This window comes from Molothrus ater, chromosome 14, assembly GCF_012460135.2.
Source record: "Molothrus ater isolate BHLD 08-10-18 breed brown headed cowbird chromosome 14, BPBGC_Mater_1.1, whole genome shotgun sequence".
Lineage (NCBI taxonomy): Eukaryota > Metazoa > Chordata > Aves > Passeriformes > Icteridae > Molothrus > Molothrus ater.
The window spans coordinates 11,296,765-11,314,796 of NC_050491.2; the positions used below are offsets into that span (position 1 = coordinate 11,296,765).

The 18,032-nt window shown below is 42.5% G+C and overlaps 1 protein-coding gene across 4 annotated transcripts in view; it reads left to right on the forward strand.

Moving 5' to 3' along the window:
- The window catches only part of IL1RAPL2 (interleukin 1 receptor accessory protein like 2), a 344,044-nt gene that overhangs the window by 81,584 nt on the left and 244,428 nt on the right, over positions 1 to 18,032 (forward strand). The gene's annotated exons all lie outside the window — the stretch shown is intronic.

Consider the following 18,032-nt stretch of genomic DNA (forward strand, 5'->3'; position numbering starts at 1 on the left):
GGGCCAGGGTGTGTGCTGCAGCCAAGGTGTTGGAGGGTGTGCAGCTCCTGGGAGAGGAGAGGCAATGCCTTGTGGCTCTGGACCTGTCCCTCCTAAAACTTGCACAGTAAGGGGAAATAGTAACAGGTGGTTTCTGCTCTGTGAGAGGAATTAAGCGTAATAACGTGTAAGCCTAGACTGCTACCTGCCAGAGATACTCAGACTCGATGCTGGGGTAAAAAAAGACTGTCATCTGATTTTTCCATCTGGATGAGGCTGCTCAGTTTGCCTGCAGCCTGTGTCTCTGGGGGCTGAGGCGTCCTGTGGGAGCACGGCTGCCTTCCTGCAGCAAACTGAGATGTACAGCTGAACATGCTGATGGAAAACAGCCTGAAAACACACACAGTGACCAAATGGTGCCTCTCCCCCAACTTGCTGCTCACAAAACTCAGGTGATTTCAGGTGCTGGATAGATTTATAGAAAATGTTTTCATCCTGCTTGCCACCGGTTTAAAAGCATTTTAGAAGGAAAATGAAGTAGCAGTTGTTAAGTATTCAGCATATTAATGCTAAAATGCTCTGACCAGAATCCTATGAAAAAAAGGATTTCTGTTTCATATCTAGAAATTAAACTGTATGCAATTATGACAAGACCATTTAACCTTTGTCCAGTCTACCTGTCCTTATCTGTTCGGTCAAGCTTCCCTGAACAAATCGGCTTTATAGCAAAAACACAAAATGTGATTAGCACAGAAACAGCATTTATTCTGATTATCCTCCAGTGGCTAGACTATTGCAAGAGTTAAACCTCATTTGCATCTTTCTGCAAACAGATGTGGCTGTAGAGAGCTGTGGTATTGCAGACAGCAAGGCTAATGTGTAGGGTGTGTGGTGTGTCAGCTTTCTGATCTGGCTGGTTAGGCTTATAATTTCCTGCCAGTTTATAACAGCCTCTGGTTGGTTGGTTGCAAAGGGAAAGGCACTTTGGGGCTTAGGTAGCAGGGGAATTGATTTACCCAAATGTCTTTCATCTGAATGTGATTTGTTAATTTTAGATTTAAAGACTATGCTGGTCTTTCATTTATTTGCTTCAGCCTATGGTTTGCTTCCTTGTATGTTTTATTTTTAACTGCAAGGTTTCACATCCGTATTAATAAGTCATCCAGGAAATATTGTAGCACTAAATAATCTGCACTTTCCAAGTGAAATAATTGTCAGAGTTTGCACAAATAAAATGGTCTGGTTTGCTCCAAGTGACACAACTATAACAGAGCTTAGTCCAGTGGAAGAGGCAGTCTTCAGAACAGCTTTTCAAGGATTCCTTATTGCTTTGCAATACATTTTTTGGTGAAACAGGAAAATGACTTCAACTTACAGCCCAACCTGGTCATTCTCTAAAATCACCGAGTCATTTTTAGTCTCTTTTCCTCTTCATAAGTAGCTTTTGGACGGGCAGCATGGAAACTGCTAACTAAATTTCAATTTTTAGGAAGGCCTTTAGTCATATAACTAGGGGTGATAAAAATCCTGTTTAATGGGGAATACTCCTTTGCCATGGGCTTGATCAATAAATTAAATGGGTTAATTAAGTTGAGCTGCCAGGACCAAGGACTGTCATGAAGTCAGGCTAGCAGACTTGGCCATTTATCAGAGGCAAAAGTTTGTCAAGAAAAGGCAGCCTTTAATGGGTTGTTCTGGAGTGCATGCAAATGAGCAAGTACCTAAAAAATCTAGCAAGGGATGTCTGTCATCTGATCACAGGCAATATTAAAGGAGGTTGATGCATCTGTGCAAAGTCATTAAATTTGCTTATCAAACTCCTTACTGGGGATTTTTGAACTCCAGGTTCTGAGGAGATGAATTGGCTTGTGAGTAATAGTCTTAGGTATTTCCATTTTTCACTCTTCACTGAGAAATTCAATTTGTTTTATGTTTTGAGATATATATACACACAGACAAACATATACCTATATATGTATGAAGTGGTTTAAAATGCAAGCTTATTAAAAAATAGGAACACTTTTATTGCTTTCAGAGCATTTGGAGGAATTATGCTCTGCTGGTAGAATTCAGTGCAGAGATTGGAGGCAGACCAATGCATTCCTGTCATTTCAGCTCAGGAAACTTCCAGTGTCATTTGTGCCTGGCTGTGTGTGCTGCCTACAGGAGAGTCCTGTTGATCCTGGGCTGTGAGGGTCTCACAGCTGGGTGCTGTGGGCATCTGCATGGAGGAGCCTGAATGAGTGACCCAAGCTGTCTTTGGGCATCACTGGAGAGGAACATTCAGCAGAGTTTCAGTGCCCACTTGCTGAAGGTCAAGAGACAGAAAGCCATAAGTGCTCCACATCTTTAGTTTTTCCCTGCAACCCTCAGGCTGCAGAAGGGTGGTGACAGTGTTTCTCTGGCAGCCGTAGGTGTGATGGCTGATGGAGCTCTGGGAAGCTGTTGCTGAGGAGCCCCTCGAGGCTGGCATGGTGTGAGCAGCAGAGCAGCAGCAGATCCTGGCTGTGCCACAGACCCCTCTGGCACCACGTGCTCCTCTGCGGATGTGGTGGGAGTGAGCTGCTGTGTGCTTCCCAATGTAGAAATTGAAGCAGTGCATATAATTGCATCGAAGTTGCATCTCTGTTTTGGTACTTCCAGTTTAGCTCTAAAGCCCTGGCCATATGGATGCACTCCTACAGTCACTCTGGAGGCAAGCTGAGAATAAAATGAGCTGTGTGCAAGTGCTGCAAGCCTGTGTAAATGAAACCTGCCTGACAAACCAGAAACATGCCTTTTTAAAGTATAACAAAAATAAAATTTTCTCAAGGCATAGAACTTTATGTATGTTCAATTCCTGTTGATTAAATAGTTCCCAGCTCAAAACAGCAAGAGGGTGAGCCAGGGATGCTGGTACCAGGGCAGTGATTTATCAGGAGATATATGAAGATGACAGTGCTGGAAAAATGTGCCCAGCCATGTGGGCAAGGCCAAGGTCTTCACTGTAGTTTGGAGATGTTGTGGTTTGTCACTGGCCAAATTCCAGGCACCCACAAAAGTTGCTCACTCACCATTCCCTGCCACAGCTGGGAAGTGGAGAGAAAAAAATTAATGAAGGGTCCATGAGTTGAGATAAGGACTGGGAGAAAACACTCCAAGGGTAAAACAGGCTCAACTTAGAGGTGCAAAGTGAATTTATTACTAACAGATTCAGAGGAGGATCATGAGAAGTAAAATAAGCCCTTAAAACACCTTTTCTTCTCCCAGTCTCTCCCTCCTTCCCACTGACAGTGCAGGGAGCACAGGGTGTGCCTGACCTTGGCTTGCTGAAGGGTACCTGGCATGGAAGAGGATGAAGATGAGAGGCTGTGATTGGTGATAACTTCTGGATTGCTTCCTCTCCCTGCTTAATGGGGCAATAAGAATCCCTGTCCCATGCTGTAGTCTTGGGTTTTGTCTTGGAGACACGGGAGAAAAGTTAGAAATGCACCCAAAAGGCTGAAGTGCCTCAGGCGTGGTGTGAGCTGGACTCCTTAGAGGGTAATTTCTATGTGACACTGGTCTGTGGGTTCTAGATGAACATTTTAAAAATGGCTCTGGTACTTCAGCTGTAGGAAAGCCAGGCTTTTTGTACCTTTTTTTTCTTAAACTATTATCAGCAGCTGTGAAGTGATGCAATCCATATGCCGTATGGAGCACCTATATATAAAAATCTGACATATGGATGTTGTGAAGTTCTCGGAAGATTCCACATGCCTTAGATCACCCACGTGCTAAAAACATTCTGTTTGGGAATTAGTTGTTGAGATTTATGTTGAATTCCCATAGTGAAACCAGGCAAATTGTGCTGGGAATATTTGTAGCACAGAGTCAGGTCTGAATTACACTTTTTGGTCCTCAGTGGAATACCACAGGTTTTGGGAAGTATGAGTTTGGGGTGAATGTTTTCAAGGTGTCTCTGCAGATAACTTATATTGGATCTCTTAACCAATTGGATCTGAGCTGTTTCGAGCTTGTGGTTCTTCACTGTCACCTCCTGCCCTCCCCTAGTTGGGGGTCTCTGTCTCCATGGGCAATGTGGGAGGACGAGGCACAACATCACTGAACACCTGGTTTCTCAATGAAGTCTTCAGGACTTGCAACTCAGATGTGTTGTTTTGCTGCATAGATATTAAGGCAACCTACTGGCTGCTGTTTCTGTGGGACTTGAAGAAGGTAAGGCATTCCAATGGATCCAGAAGTTAGTAAAGCACACACTTTGCAAGAAGCTTCTGCTTTTGCTAACACTGATTTTTCCATGCTGCTGTGGCTCATCATGTCAAAATCTTTATCTGGAAGTTCTCCATGGCTAGCTAGTGTGAGTTGGCCAGACTTTTTTTTTTTTTCCTTTTTTAAAAATCTTTTTTTATCCAATGAGATGGGAATACACCCTTCTACTGCTGATTTGGCTGGTGCAGTGGGGCTGGCTGCACTAACCTCCCTGGGGAATTCGCCATCAGAGAGTGTGATTGAGCAGCAAGGTGGGCATAAGGCATGGTGGGCATGTTGGCTCCACACAGATGGAGACTGAGGATTGAGTGAGCAAATGGTAAGGAGGAAGGTACATATAAACTGAAAAGACTTTTCAGTTTTACTCACTGTTTAAGAAGTACATAGCAAGTGCTATAAAAATACAGATGAGTAATATGTAGTTAGTTGATCCTCCCCTGGCCTCAGCAGAGGCAGATGGAATTGGACCCATTTATCTGCTGGTTTTGGGGCTTGTTCAGGGTGAGCGTGGATACAAACTCTGCTGTTGCATAAGGATCATGACCTAGGGAAGGCTTATACCCTTAGATGTGCTGTGCCCCCAGATGTTTGTACCAGTTCCTAAAGTTTTCATGCAAGACATCTTAAATTGCTGCTGCCCTGTCTGTCGACTTTGTTCTTGTGGAATGGCAGGGGATTGACAGTGATTTGGGTCCTGCTTTCTGAAATGCTTAGTTCAGGGCTTTAGTGATGCAGTGATGTGGAGTAGCAGCAAGCAGCACACTCTGGAGCCTGGTTATTTAGGAGCCCATGTTATAGATGTATGTAAACCCCTTTCTCCCCAGAGAGATGTCAAGGTGAAGTTAATTCCACTACCAATAAACGTTTGTTGTAATGTGTGAAGCAATAGCAGGAGAGAGAGCCTACAGCATGTGCTTGTACATCACTTTAATTTGTAATCAACCTGGAATGATTTCTAGTTCATAGCTGTGTCTTAGTTATTTGCACGTGCTGTGCTACAGTGGATTCCACTTGCTTAAAATCCTTGTCAGGGAAGAAACATTTTTCTGGCTTTTATTTGCAATGAAAGCTGTTCCCTAGAGTCATGTCAGCTGCAGAAATCCAGACCCCAGCACAAGTGTCTGCATTAAAAACTGGGCTTTGGGCTCCATTAAAATCCTGTGACTGCACATGTCACAAACAGAGACAGGCAGTGCAGTAGCACAGGCACTTGAAAGATCCTGCTTTGAAACCGAGGGGCTTTTGAAACTGTGGGGCTTTTGAAACTGAGGTTGCAACCCTGGAGAAAAGAAACAGCTATCTCCTCACTTTGCTTCTTCCAGCCTCTGTCAGCTTCTGGCTTTAAATTTTCTCTGAAATTATGCACTTGTCTCTTGGTAATCTTCCCCCATATTTTAATTGGGGATGGCAGGTAAGGCATAAGGTCACAGAACTGGAAATGACCTTGTAAAACTGAGACAATGGAGCCAGAAAATGGCTCTCCAGCTAAAACTGGTGATAGTAACTGCCAAATTTTTTGGAATGTTTGCAAACTGATGATTAGATCAAGCAAAATTACATAAAACTTTTGACCTTTGAATATAAACAGGGCTGGAGGACTCTGAGAGGGGAATGGCAGGGCTCCAGTAAGAGAGATGTGTATCATGACAGTCTAGTCCACACCTTGTAGGCAGCAAAGCATGCTGATGGGTTAATGCTTATTTTCACATTTAATAGAAAAGTACATGTCCTCTTCCTTTTTGTACAACATGTTTCATGTGCTTATATGTCTGATGTGTGTGTATGCATGTCACTCCCACGTATAGGTGGGGTGCATGCCCTTCATTGCCTCTAAGACAAGGGTTGGCCTGCTTGTCCTGGCCAGTTTTTATAGATGGCGCATTGCCATGATGTAGGAGTGCCTTTGTTTCTGTAGCAAGCCCTGTGGCCACCACTTGTTCAATATTAAGTCTGTTTTCCCTCTGCTCCTTCTGGAGGAGGATTGGAGCAGAGTGTTTTGGTTGGTTTTGCTGCTCTGTTGTGGTGTGGCAGCAGGTGTATCTGTTATTAGGGGATGATCAATCCAAGGGAACTTTTGAAGTGCAAGGGTTTAGGGTTTATGGTGAGGTCGCAGTTCCTGGGGGAATTAATTAATCAGATAACTGATGAGAAGTGCTGTCCCCTGCCCTGGCAGTAAACGTGTGCTCTGCTTTTAAATATGTGAGTAGTCCATGTTGACCCTGGATTAGAAATTGAGACTGCTTTTTGACAGTGTCAAAATAAATTAGAGAGCAATAATAAACCCCAAAGAAGAGATTAGGATTTAAGAAACTGAGATTAGGATTTAAGAAACTGAAGACTCTTACCTTGCTCATCCTCTGCTCTTTGTGACTATGGAGCAAAAAGAGAAAAGTGCTGAAGGCTGTTCAGATTTTCAGTGCAAAAGACTAATGTTTTGGTGAGATGAGCAGGAAATAATGGTCAGAGACTTGCAAAGAGCGCTGAGATTTGCACTGATTTTTGAATCCCTGCTTAGTACTGCAGGTCATCCAAGATCTAAACTACAAAGGGCATTTCAGAGACAAAGAGAGATCCCATAGGTACAGAGTGCACTAATCTGGATGTAGCAAGCAGATTATGGGTGTTAAGGATTCTTATTGCTTGGTGTGGGACTGTGCATGCTGCTGGGTGTGTGCTCTTAGGCAGAATGAACAATTTTCTCAAAGAATTTCCAAGGTGTTAATCCCAGTAACTGAGTAATGCTGTGTAAGTGCCAATTAACTTCTTGTAACCCTTTGGCAGCCTGGGAAAGCTCTATTGCAATTCCCCCCTTCCCCATCCTCATGGGGAAAGCAGAGGCTGGGGAAGATAAGCCCCAAGGCTGTTGTTAGATTCCTGCAGTGGGTGCTGATGGGATCGCTGGAGATGGCAGACAGGACCCTGTGGCTGCAGACAGACCTTATGCTCTAGGGACACCCAGGAGGTGAGGGGGAGTCTGTGAAATTCATGGCTTAAGGATCCTACATAGTGTCATAAAAAACCCAGGGGCAAAGAAAAGGATGGAAGGCAATTCTCCCAGGCCATGCTCAGCTGGTGCACTCCTTATTTGCCAGTCCCATTCCCTGCTTTGGCACCAGGTTTTGTTAGTGTTTTCTTCCAGCCCCTGAAGGAAGTGAAGGCAGAAAACTCTTTGGTCTCTAGACCAACTGTGGGAGCAGAGATATGTCCTGTAAGGAAATGTCCTTTTGGGTTTAAATAGTACATAATGAGGGCCAGCAGACACAATCCAGAAAGCAGCCTGGACTTGGACTTTCTTAAAGTCTGCATCACTGTCTCAGTCCAGGACACCTCATTTCCAAAAACATTAAGAATTTCCATACAGCTTTAGACTGTCTCCAGTTTCCTACCCACTCAATCTCTAATTAAATGTAAGAATTTCCACTTTATGATTAATCCTTCTTTTCAGGGCAAGTTGCAAAATAGTTGAAAAAGTAAGACTTATCTGTCTGCTGCTTTCCTTCTGCCTTTTTAGTTTGCAAATGAACGTAGGGTCATCTTATATCATTCGTCTTCTTAGAACTTTTGCCAGTTTTAATTCTGTAAAATGCAATAGTCATTCCTCATACTTATCTGTAAATTGCATTGAATCTTGTTGCAGTCATATTAGGTGGTAATGATTTATATGCCTTCTAATAATTTATTTGATTATGTCAGCTATGTTCCATTTCTAAAGAATTATCAAGCTAATGCTCTTGCATAGGGAACAAAGAAATATTTTCCATAGTTTTTACTTTGCCTTTCTGCACTTTGGTACAGTGCTGCATTTTTGGTTTATTAATACAGTGGTGTGTAAGGATGAGGCTGACAATTTATTGCAGGTATTTAATGTCATTAGACCCTAGATTGCACAGAAGTTGCATATCCAGAGGTGGTTTCAATGTGGTGTCAGTGCTTGGGTGTTTCTGCCTTGTGCACATCCCCAGATCCTGCAAGTCTCTGATGGGAATATCTGTGCTGGGCACAGATGGAGTTGATGGCTCTGAGCTCAGTGGAAATGTGAAGGACAAATAACACTGTCGAAAATCTCAGTGGCAAAATACATTGGGTTTTCCTTTCCTTTTCCTTACGCCCCCACAGTTCTGTGCCAAGCATGAGGAGCTCTCTCACCCCCTTCATCAGCAAAGGGCTGGGTGCAGGGAAATAGCTAAGCACAGGTTTAACTTTGGGATTGGAATTGCTCCCATAGATTTCTGAGGTAATTGTTCTCTCAAAAAGAAGTAAAGAGGAAATGGGGCTGCTGGGGGGGGACAGGGAAAGAAAAGCGAGTTGGACTAAAGAAAAGTGATTTTTCTATCTGGTGCATTTCATACACTGGAAACTTTCAATATTGCCTTTCTTGATGGACTGTCTACCCTGTCTGTTTTCTCTTTCTTTTGGAAATTTGTGCTTAACTCCTGGATAATATGCCTCCCACGCCAGCTGACAAAACACAAAGAAGCTTCAGCTCTAGGGGAAAACTCTTCTCTCCATGAAAAAAATGATGCAGTTTTTCTTTCCTTTTCCTTGACTTTCATATTTAGAGAAGCAGAGGATGGAACAAAGTATTGCACAAGTGCAAATAATGACCAACTTTTTTTCCTCACTAAAATTTCTCTTTGAAAAACAGTAAGTTTCTTTCTGAATATGTTGGCATAAAACATCAGGTTTTGGCAGTGTTTGAATGCTGCTTTTTTGTCATTTGAAATTACTATGGTGCTGAGACATTGCACTTTTGAACAGGATGAAATATGGTTACTTCTTAGGAAAAATGCTTGTGATTATTCCAGAAGCCAAATTGTTGTATTTTCCAGAGTTCAGAATACAGGCTGGTACTGTGTGTGTGTGTGAGAAGTAGTACAACTCAAAGGGACAGAAATGATGGTGGAAAAACAGGAAGATTTTTACCCAGTGCACAAGCACCTGGAATCATGCAGAAAATCAAACAAGAAATTACTTCCTAGCAAGAAATTAAAGCATCCAAGCAATGAAATTAATAATCAAAGAGGTGTCTGATATCCTCTCCCTTTAAACTAGGTTTTTCTTCTACTAAAGCACTTGAATTTTTGGAGAATTTGAGTCCTGACCCTGTAAACTGCTTTGCTCCCAGCTCTGCTCTTGATGCATTGAAACTGAGGAGCCAGATCCACAGCCTAGATCACTGCATCTGCCCCTGGTTACAAAAATACACTCCATGTCTCCTCTTCAAATATTTTGTTTCTCTTTTCTTTACCTTATTTTTATTGCTTTGTATTGCTATTATTGCATTAATTCTACTACAGAGTGTCACTGGGATTGGGAATGGGTCTCGTCTCTTTAATATCTCTGTTCATGTGCTTTTCAACATTATTTGCTTTTTAACATTAGTGAAGACAGCTGTGTGCGCACAGAACATCTGGGGCCCTGCTGAACTGTAAAGCCTCCTGACATGGATGTTTAATTTGCATTGACACATTTCCACTTTTACTTTATACCTGCTTGCAGCCTTGCATGTCTTTTGGCTTTTTACTATTTTACAGATGTCAGGTAGCAGGGAGCTGAAACAGAGCAATACCCTTGGTTTTCTGCGAAGCTGTGGTGTGTGAATAAGAAATTGTTCCCAAAATTGTTCCTGAGGCTGCTGAGGACTGTTTGTGTTTAAACAGTCACTTGTTGTTTGCTGCTACTCTCCTTTTGAGTGTTCTTGTTTCATAATGGTCATTTGCACTTGTACAACCTCCCTGTCAAGAGAGTGGTTGATGGTTTGCTAAGAGGCTGATTTCAACCAGATCTTTTCACAGACATGGTTATTAGGGAATGCAGCAATCTTCTGACAGATTTTCTACTCTATTAAGCAGCCACATCATCTCTGTGAATAAAAGTGCCTACTTTTGCAAGAGTTGGCTTTGGTGTCTGGAGGCCATTTGGGTGTTTACAATCAGTGCTGCAAAGCAGCTGATTCTGCAGGTGGCAGTTCTCTGGCTATCCCCAGATGCTTTTTGGTGCAGATCTGCAAGCACCATGTCTGGTACCTTTGTCTCCCTGTGCAGAGGGGCAGTTCTGTTAAAAAGGCACAGTAACCCCAACCATTCTATGGTTCTGTGCATCCCATGGCCTTTTCTGGACCCATCAGATTTATGCAAGCAAGGACTTGGTCCCCTGGGAGCAGGACTGGTCCCCTGGTTCCAGGACTGCCCAACAAGGCTCTGCTTTGGCCCCTTCCTCTTTTGCCCACAACTTCTTCCTGAACCATTGCATTTGCCTTTGACTAAATCCTTATTTCCTTGGGTCTCCTTTAATGAGGGTCACTGATTTTCCCAGAGATGTGAAATATTTGTTTTCCACACATGTTGGCCTTTTGCTTACTCTTGAAGGCGTGATGTAGCTGAATTTCTTCACTGTCTGTTTCTGTTCTGTTGTTGATTAATCTGTTTTTCCACGAGGGCTCTGTTATGAGAGAAGATTAATATTACAGAGAAGATACTTGTTTGTTTCAAATATTTTGTTTCCTTTCTCTGCTGGGAATACTAGTATAAACACCAAGCAATCTGAATTTAAATAGCTAAAGTATTATTCTTGCTGTTCCAGTTGCTTGTCATTACACTTGAGGATAAGGTTACAGCTGATTATACAAAATACCTGAGCCATAGGTTTTACATTCTCAATCAGCATATTATAGATGAACTATGCAAATCTGAGAGAGCTTTTTTTTTGATAATTGAGAGAGGTTTTCCTTGGAGTATGCAAGACTCTTGAGAGAAGCTGAATTGCTTGTTTGTAATTCTGTTATAAGCTTTGCTGGTATTTATTTAACATGCAGTTTATTGCTACTGAATATTTTTCTTATGGCTTGCTGTCAAAAGTGTCAAAACACTCAGAAGGTTGCTCACTTTTGATACCCTCTGCACAGTGGCTTGTTTGTTAGACCAATCTGAAGCATCCTCCACGAGCCTGACTCATGTGCAAGGCAGCAGTGCACTTATGTGAAGAAAATGTAAATTGTTATTGCCTGAGTGGGCCCCTTCAGCTCCCCACTTGACATTAAGGGTAATCAGCCAGCCCAGGGCCCAAAATGCAAACTGGCTTAGATTTCTTCAGCCCTTGTACTGAGCTCCTTGGGGCCATCCCAGACCCAAACTGCCAAATGCAGCAGATCCCTGGTCCTTGGCTTTGGAGAGTTGAGGTTGGGAGCTCAGGCTTGAGTCACTTCTCCAGGTCTGGGCTGTCATGTCCCCTGTCAGCAGCATGGGCAGATTGGATTGCCCTGCTCTTGCCTTGGGGGTGTCAGTGCCTCACATGTGCTCCCCCTGTAAAGCTGTGCCAGCACCTCAAGGTGCTCGCTGGTAGCAGAAGAGCAGCACTTCTGGCACTGAAATGCTTTTTAACAGGATGAGGGAATTTCATGTGCTGGGACTGTGCAGACAAAGGCCAAAAGAGACATTCTATTTGACTGAGAGGCCCATCACTGCTTCAGGCCCTTCAGCTTGGAAACTGGCTGAACCCACAGCTTGTTCTAGCTCAGGAGGCTGAGCTCTGCCAGGGATGGGGGCTCATGCAAGCACCTGGGACTGCCAGGTGGCTGTTTGGGGACCCAGTTCCTAAGGAGCACCTGGCTCCAACCTCATCATCTGCAGAAACTGGACTTGACCAGAGATTCTGCTGGGTTGTTACAGTCCATTTTATGCATTCCTCTTCAGCTCTTCCTTGCAATGATTGCAAATAAAAGCGAAGCCCTGCTGATTACCTGGTTGAGATTCAAGTTAAATTCAGTTTCACAAGAAAAAGTTAAATATTTTAAATTTAAATAAAGCAAGTGAAGCACTAATGCAGTAAGAAGTTGCAACTCATTTTTCTTTGCTGGCACCTGTGACCAGGGTTACTTTATGCTTGGCTGTGTTTGTCTAAACTCACAAGAGTCAGTTTCTCTATGGCTTTAGGGTAGACTCTGATGCTCATTAGCAGGAGAGCACTGCTGCTCCTGTCCCTTCTCTCAGCATTTTAGTAGAGGTTTTCTGCAGCTGGAGATGGCAGGCAGGATTGGAGAACTGCCTTTGTCAAGGGGGTGTTGTGGAGGACATTGGGGCAGCAGGACAGTTTGTGCCTCAGTTTAGGCACAGGGATTCAGAGGCTGGAGAGCCCAACTGAGAGCTGCTGTAAAGCCCTTAGCTCTGGTTTGGCTGGGTTGTGTTCACCACAGTGAGTCTCAGTTCAGCTCACTCAGCCATGCTCTCTGTTTGTTTTAGTGTTTGCAGACTTGGCCTTTGGGGCATTAACTCCAGAGGAGATTTCTGTCTGTTTACCAAAATGGAAATAGCCTAGCTTGGGGGAGTGGGTTGCAATCCCTTCAGAAAACTGATCTTTAATATATTTCCAGTAATCACAACTTAAAAACAAACACGTTTCCAAAATGTTCTTCAGTTTTTCACCTTGGTATTTCTCACACAGGCATTAATCATCCACTTCTTATAAGTACAGAGCTCAACGTATTGCAGTGAAGAACTGTCTTCTCATGCCTGATGAAAAAGATGAGTGGATTTTACAGTGAAATTCCCATTGCTCTGGGGAGCAGGGATCATGCCAAAAAAAATGTTCACTGACCTGTGTGACACAGGTGCTGTCTGTGTCAGGATTGGTGGAGTTAACCCCTGATAGTTCACTTTGCAGAACATCCTATCTTCCACTGTAAAGCTACAATGCTGGCTTTAAGGTTGTTAAAACCTAGCCTGGCTTGGTAATCATTAGATTATCAAGTACGTGCTGGACTGGGTTGTGCAGAAATTTTGAGGTGCCTGTTTTTTGCCTGCTGTAGTTTGGGGCTTGTCCCAGTGAGCCTTAGCACTGGGTAGTTTAGTGCAACTTGTGGCTATGAAATGCAGGTTCCTGCACCACTGGCTTAGCAGTGTGTCAAAAAGAGATGTCTAAATATTATTCCCTTCCCTTTGGAAGTGACTGGGTGAGTTGTTCCTTGGGGTGGGTACTAGTTCATTTCACATCACTGACATAAATTTTGTGCTGATTTTCCATCCTAAACTCTTCATTCTTTGATCTTTTTCTTTGCCCAAACTGCTTTCTTTTCTTCTGGTTCTTCCTACTGGCTTTTTGGCTGGAAAGAAGGTACTTAGTAAATTCTGATTCACTATTACAGCTATTCAATCTCAGGATGTGCCCAGGTAGTTATCCAGTGCCTTGCTCCATTGTTCTTCACCCTTTTCACCCCTTTCACCATGATCTGCCTCCCTGCCCCATGGGGTGAGCCCTCAGCAGCAAGGTAGATCTGAACTTTGGCTTTCTGTGCAGTCCTGGGCTCAGGCAAGGAGAGATTCTTTCTGATGGGCATGAATTCTCTGTCTGAGCAGGCTGCGGAGGCAAGATCCAAAATCCTGAGGAGGCTGAAGCAGGATTTGTTTTCTGCACCTCATGTGTTGCCACAAGCAACCTTGGTGTGTCATAAAGTGAGATCTGTTCTTGTTTGGATTTTAACCTGTCTGGTCAGCTCGGGGTCAAGCACAAAATACAGTCTGTGGCTGCTGGAGCACCTTTGGGCTCCTGGGCAGCCTCTCTGTGTTTCAGCTGGAAGCTTCATATGTTCAACACAAACATTGCTAAATAGACATTTCAAGATTGCAGATTTGTAGTGATGGTGGGTGGAAGGTAGAAGTGGTCTTAAATTTGCAGAAATCTTTGACTGCAGTAAATCTGTGTACCAGGATGTTAAAAAATTTAACATGAAAACAACAGGCTGGCAGCCTGCAGTACTGCAGACTTAAAAATTAAAATGCCACCATGTTTAATGGAGCTCCCAAAAGTAATGATAAAAATGTAATTACTTCTGATGAGACACATATTCTATTAAGTAAAGAATATGGTAACTCTTAGTTGGCTTTGGTAACCTAGGTAATTTAAAATGAGTTCTATTTCTTAGAGCTCAATATGCAAATGGATTGGAGATTATATATAGTTAATATCTGCAGGATAAACAGACGATTAAAAAATTTAAGTTGATTATAATTGAACTCAAATCCTTAGAGTGATTATGGTCATTCTGCTGTTTGGGGTCAGTTTAACTCAGACATGACATTGAGACCTCAGTTCCAAAAAGCTGTTAGGTGACTGGGCACAAGTGTTTATGCAGTTTTTAATCTCTTGTGTGGCCTGAATGCACTCACACTTTGACTCCATAGGTACTTAAGTACAGCACGAACAGTTTATTTTCTCATTTAACACAATTTAATGCACACAATAATAAACCCCTTACTTTTCTACTGCATTTCAGACTTTTAATTTTGAGAAGAAACACATCTTTCAAAGCTACTATTGAATTTGATACTTAACTTCAGTCAAGAACCAACTTGTTTGTACAACAGAAACCATATTACCAAATGACCAGTCAGCTGCCATGATGGAAACAAAATAAAGAATGGTTTTCTGTAATTTGTTTGAATTAGGATTCCACAATTTTCCCAGGGTTTCCTCCTCTATATGCATGGTTTAAAAAAATCACAACACCCAAAGGGCTGAAAAACACAGAAAGAAAGTAAACATGCAACATTATTTCTGGCAGATCTTTTTAAAACAGAGAAGTCTGATGTGAGGTAAAGCAGGATCAGACATGCTAAGCAAATTTCAGTTGACAAATGTAACTGGAATTGAATTCACTGAAGCTGTGTCTGTAACAGGAATGAACTTGGCCAGATCATTACACTCCATTTAATAGAAAATAATGAATATTGATTAATTCTGTGGCAGGTGTCACTGCACCCTGCAGCAGTAGCCAGAGGAGGTGGAGGTGCAATAGGGTACATGGCAGGCGGTCCTGCCTTCCTGCTGTATTGGCCTCATGGTGCTGCTCTGCCCCAGAGCTCAAACCAGGCACGCTGGGCTTGGTGTGAATCTGGGGCTCTCTGTGCTGGGGCTCCCTGGGGTTTGGGCTGGGAAATGGGCATGCTGGGGGCCATCTCTGTGACTGAGGAGGGGGGTCAGTGCTAAAGGCTGGCTTTTGCTCTGAGTGTTAGAAATGGGGGAATTAATGTTTGAGCTGTCTGTATAAATGGGAAGAAATATGGAAAGACTGGAGTGCTTATAGTTTGGTAGCTCTTGGACATCCCAACAGAGGTTGACTTGGGCATTAGTAAGAGGAACCTATATATGTCTGCAATGGAACTGCTGAGCATGGAATAATTATTGTTAGCTGAGCTATAATGAGAGCTATGGAGAGTTTAAAAATAGTATGGCCTGCTGGGAGAAAAAGGTAAGAGTATGTATTAATACATAGTATTTATACCCACAACATGCTTTTCTTCTGGGAGGTGAGTTTTAATTTTAGTACATTACACACATGGAACAGATTTTGGAGACACCTGCATGGCTCTGAGGATGAGGGACAGAGTGCCATGGCTGGGAGAATGCTTGGGAAGGTGTGGGAAAGCCAGCAGTGGTTGTAGGCAAGAAAGGGGCAGTGGGTCCCTGCAAGACATTTCTTGTGCTTTAATGGAGTGGAATTTAAATTTAGAACTCGTATGTGACCCAATGTCAAGTCAGAAATGTGTGGTTGAAGGTGTATAATCAGCTCCAAGTGGCTGCCTTGTAAATCTCAGGAGTGGAAACTGGCCTCGGGCTAGCAGCCGTCTCTGCTCTATCTCTGCTTGAGTGAACTTTAATCTTACTCTTTATCAAGAAAAGCAGTGAGAAAAAGAGGGGAAGAACGATGAACAGAGTGTGAGTTGCCCAAAATAGGCTTTGTATGGATAAAGGTGATTTTACTGGAGACTTTGCAAAGAGTTCTGTGTGCCCTCAAAGAAAAGCAAAGTCCTGTTATGGAGTGTAACTAGAGAGGAAGGGCCAAGAGAAGCTCAGAGAAATGCTCTTGTTCTGACTTTGGGAGCTGCTTCTGACTTTACTGGGTTGAATGCGTGCACAGCACTTCCAAAAATGAGGTGATGTAAACCGGAATTCTACAATCTGGGGCCAGTCTGCAAAGCAGTCTACTCTGTGCAGGGCTTTGTTTGCTGAAGCTGCTGCCAAATTGAGAATCTCTGCAAGCACCCGCAGCGGTGCTGATGACCAGTGTGCTGTGAGCATGCAGAGCTCTCCAGGGAAGGAGTAAGGGCATTAAACATTCTCTGAAACTTTGAGCTGCTCCTGGCTAGGGAGCTTTTTTTTGTGATATTACAATGTGAAGTCTTCATTATGAAAAGAGGCCAGCAATGTTGTGAAACTTGGAAAACCTCATCAGCTCTGCCTCGATTATTTGTGGGTATATTGTAATCTGCCATTCTTGAGACTAGAGAATATTTTGAGGCAGCAGTTTTTCATAAGTCTCAAGACAATGTGAAATAAAGAAGATATTAGTGACAAATGGAAGTTTTGTCTCAGGCCAGTTTAGAGTCCTGGGAACTATGTGTTTTGGAACAATGTGCTATTGATTTCAGGAGAAGATGCTTCATTTTGTAGGTGCTAAGCGTAGACTTATTCAAAGGAAAAAGTTCAGTGTCAGTGAACCAGGCAAGATCTGAAACTCAATTTGCTCTTGAATGAGTCAAGTTACTTTTTATAGTTGTGGTCTGGAAATTCTGCTTTTTATCATTTTCATGGGTTTAATATTTGAAATTTAGCAAACTACAACTTTTGCACATGTTCATATGTTGACAGCAAACATAAACATTTATATGAACTAACACTGAAAATCTGTCTTCTTCACACATTGGAAGGTGTCTGACTCCATTCTATTTTCCCTGAAGGAATATCAAAATAATTTTTTAGAAGGAACATGGATATAAAAATAGTGGTTAGTGAGTATTCACTATCTGTAGAACTACTAGAAAAACTTCCATTTTCCATTTTTCCAGGAAAACACGGGTGGCATAATCCCACTATTTGCACACATACCTTGTTTGTAGCCTAGAACCCAAGCATGAAAATAGGTAGATCAGTCTGCTCAGCTTTTTAAAGAGAGCATAGCTTGTAAATTCTTCACTCAAAGAATTACAATCTCATCAGTGCTGTAATCTCTCTCCGTGTTTTTTTTTCCTTACATAGCATATAATTGTTTTTTCTTCAAATCAGCAAAGTACTTGAGAAGGGAGAATGTACTGAGACCTTCTAAACAGTAGAAATTGTCTGCCTACCTTGCCTGGTAGTTTCAGTTGAGTCACGGCATGAGCAGTGCTGTTAGGAGAAACCTCTGTACTCCACATAAACTTATACACAAGCTCCATCGTGTCTTTGCTGTGCATTTTCACACCCTTGAACAGTAAAAGAAAACTGGCACAAAACCAACTATAAACTGTGAAACCCCAAAGTATCAGGAAGGAATATGCATGAGTTATTTTTGAAGCATTTGGCACCACCTCTTTTGTTAGGGGAAGGGTACTTGTGAGCTTATGAGAAGTGCTCTGATGGATGCTGAAGCCTGTCATAAAGCTCATTTTGTTCAAAAAGAAATCTTGGCTAATGTAAACTATTGGAAGAAGAGTTTACAAATTAACAGAGCTTTATCTGTCTTCTGATCTCAGAGGCCTTCCTTTCTCTCCAACCCTGGCTATTTACAAAATTTTATTGCATTGAAACTAGGTAAGGGGTTACAAAGAGCTTTTTTCCCCCCTTTGACATTTATATTGGAGGAGAAAACAATTAAATTCTCTGTGTCTTAAAGCTAATTAGATCTAGTAATGATCTAGTAATGTTTATTCCTGTATGCTGTCTCTCTAATAACTATGAAAATTACATAAGAGTGGTGTCATCTGTCTGGGAGTTTTGCAGACTGAGAGACATGGCCTTAAATTTGAGGTCTGCTGGAGCCATGGATGCAG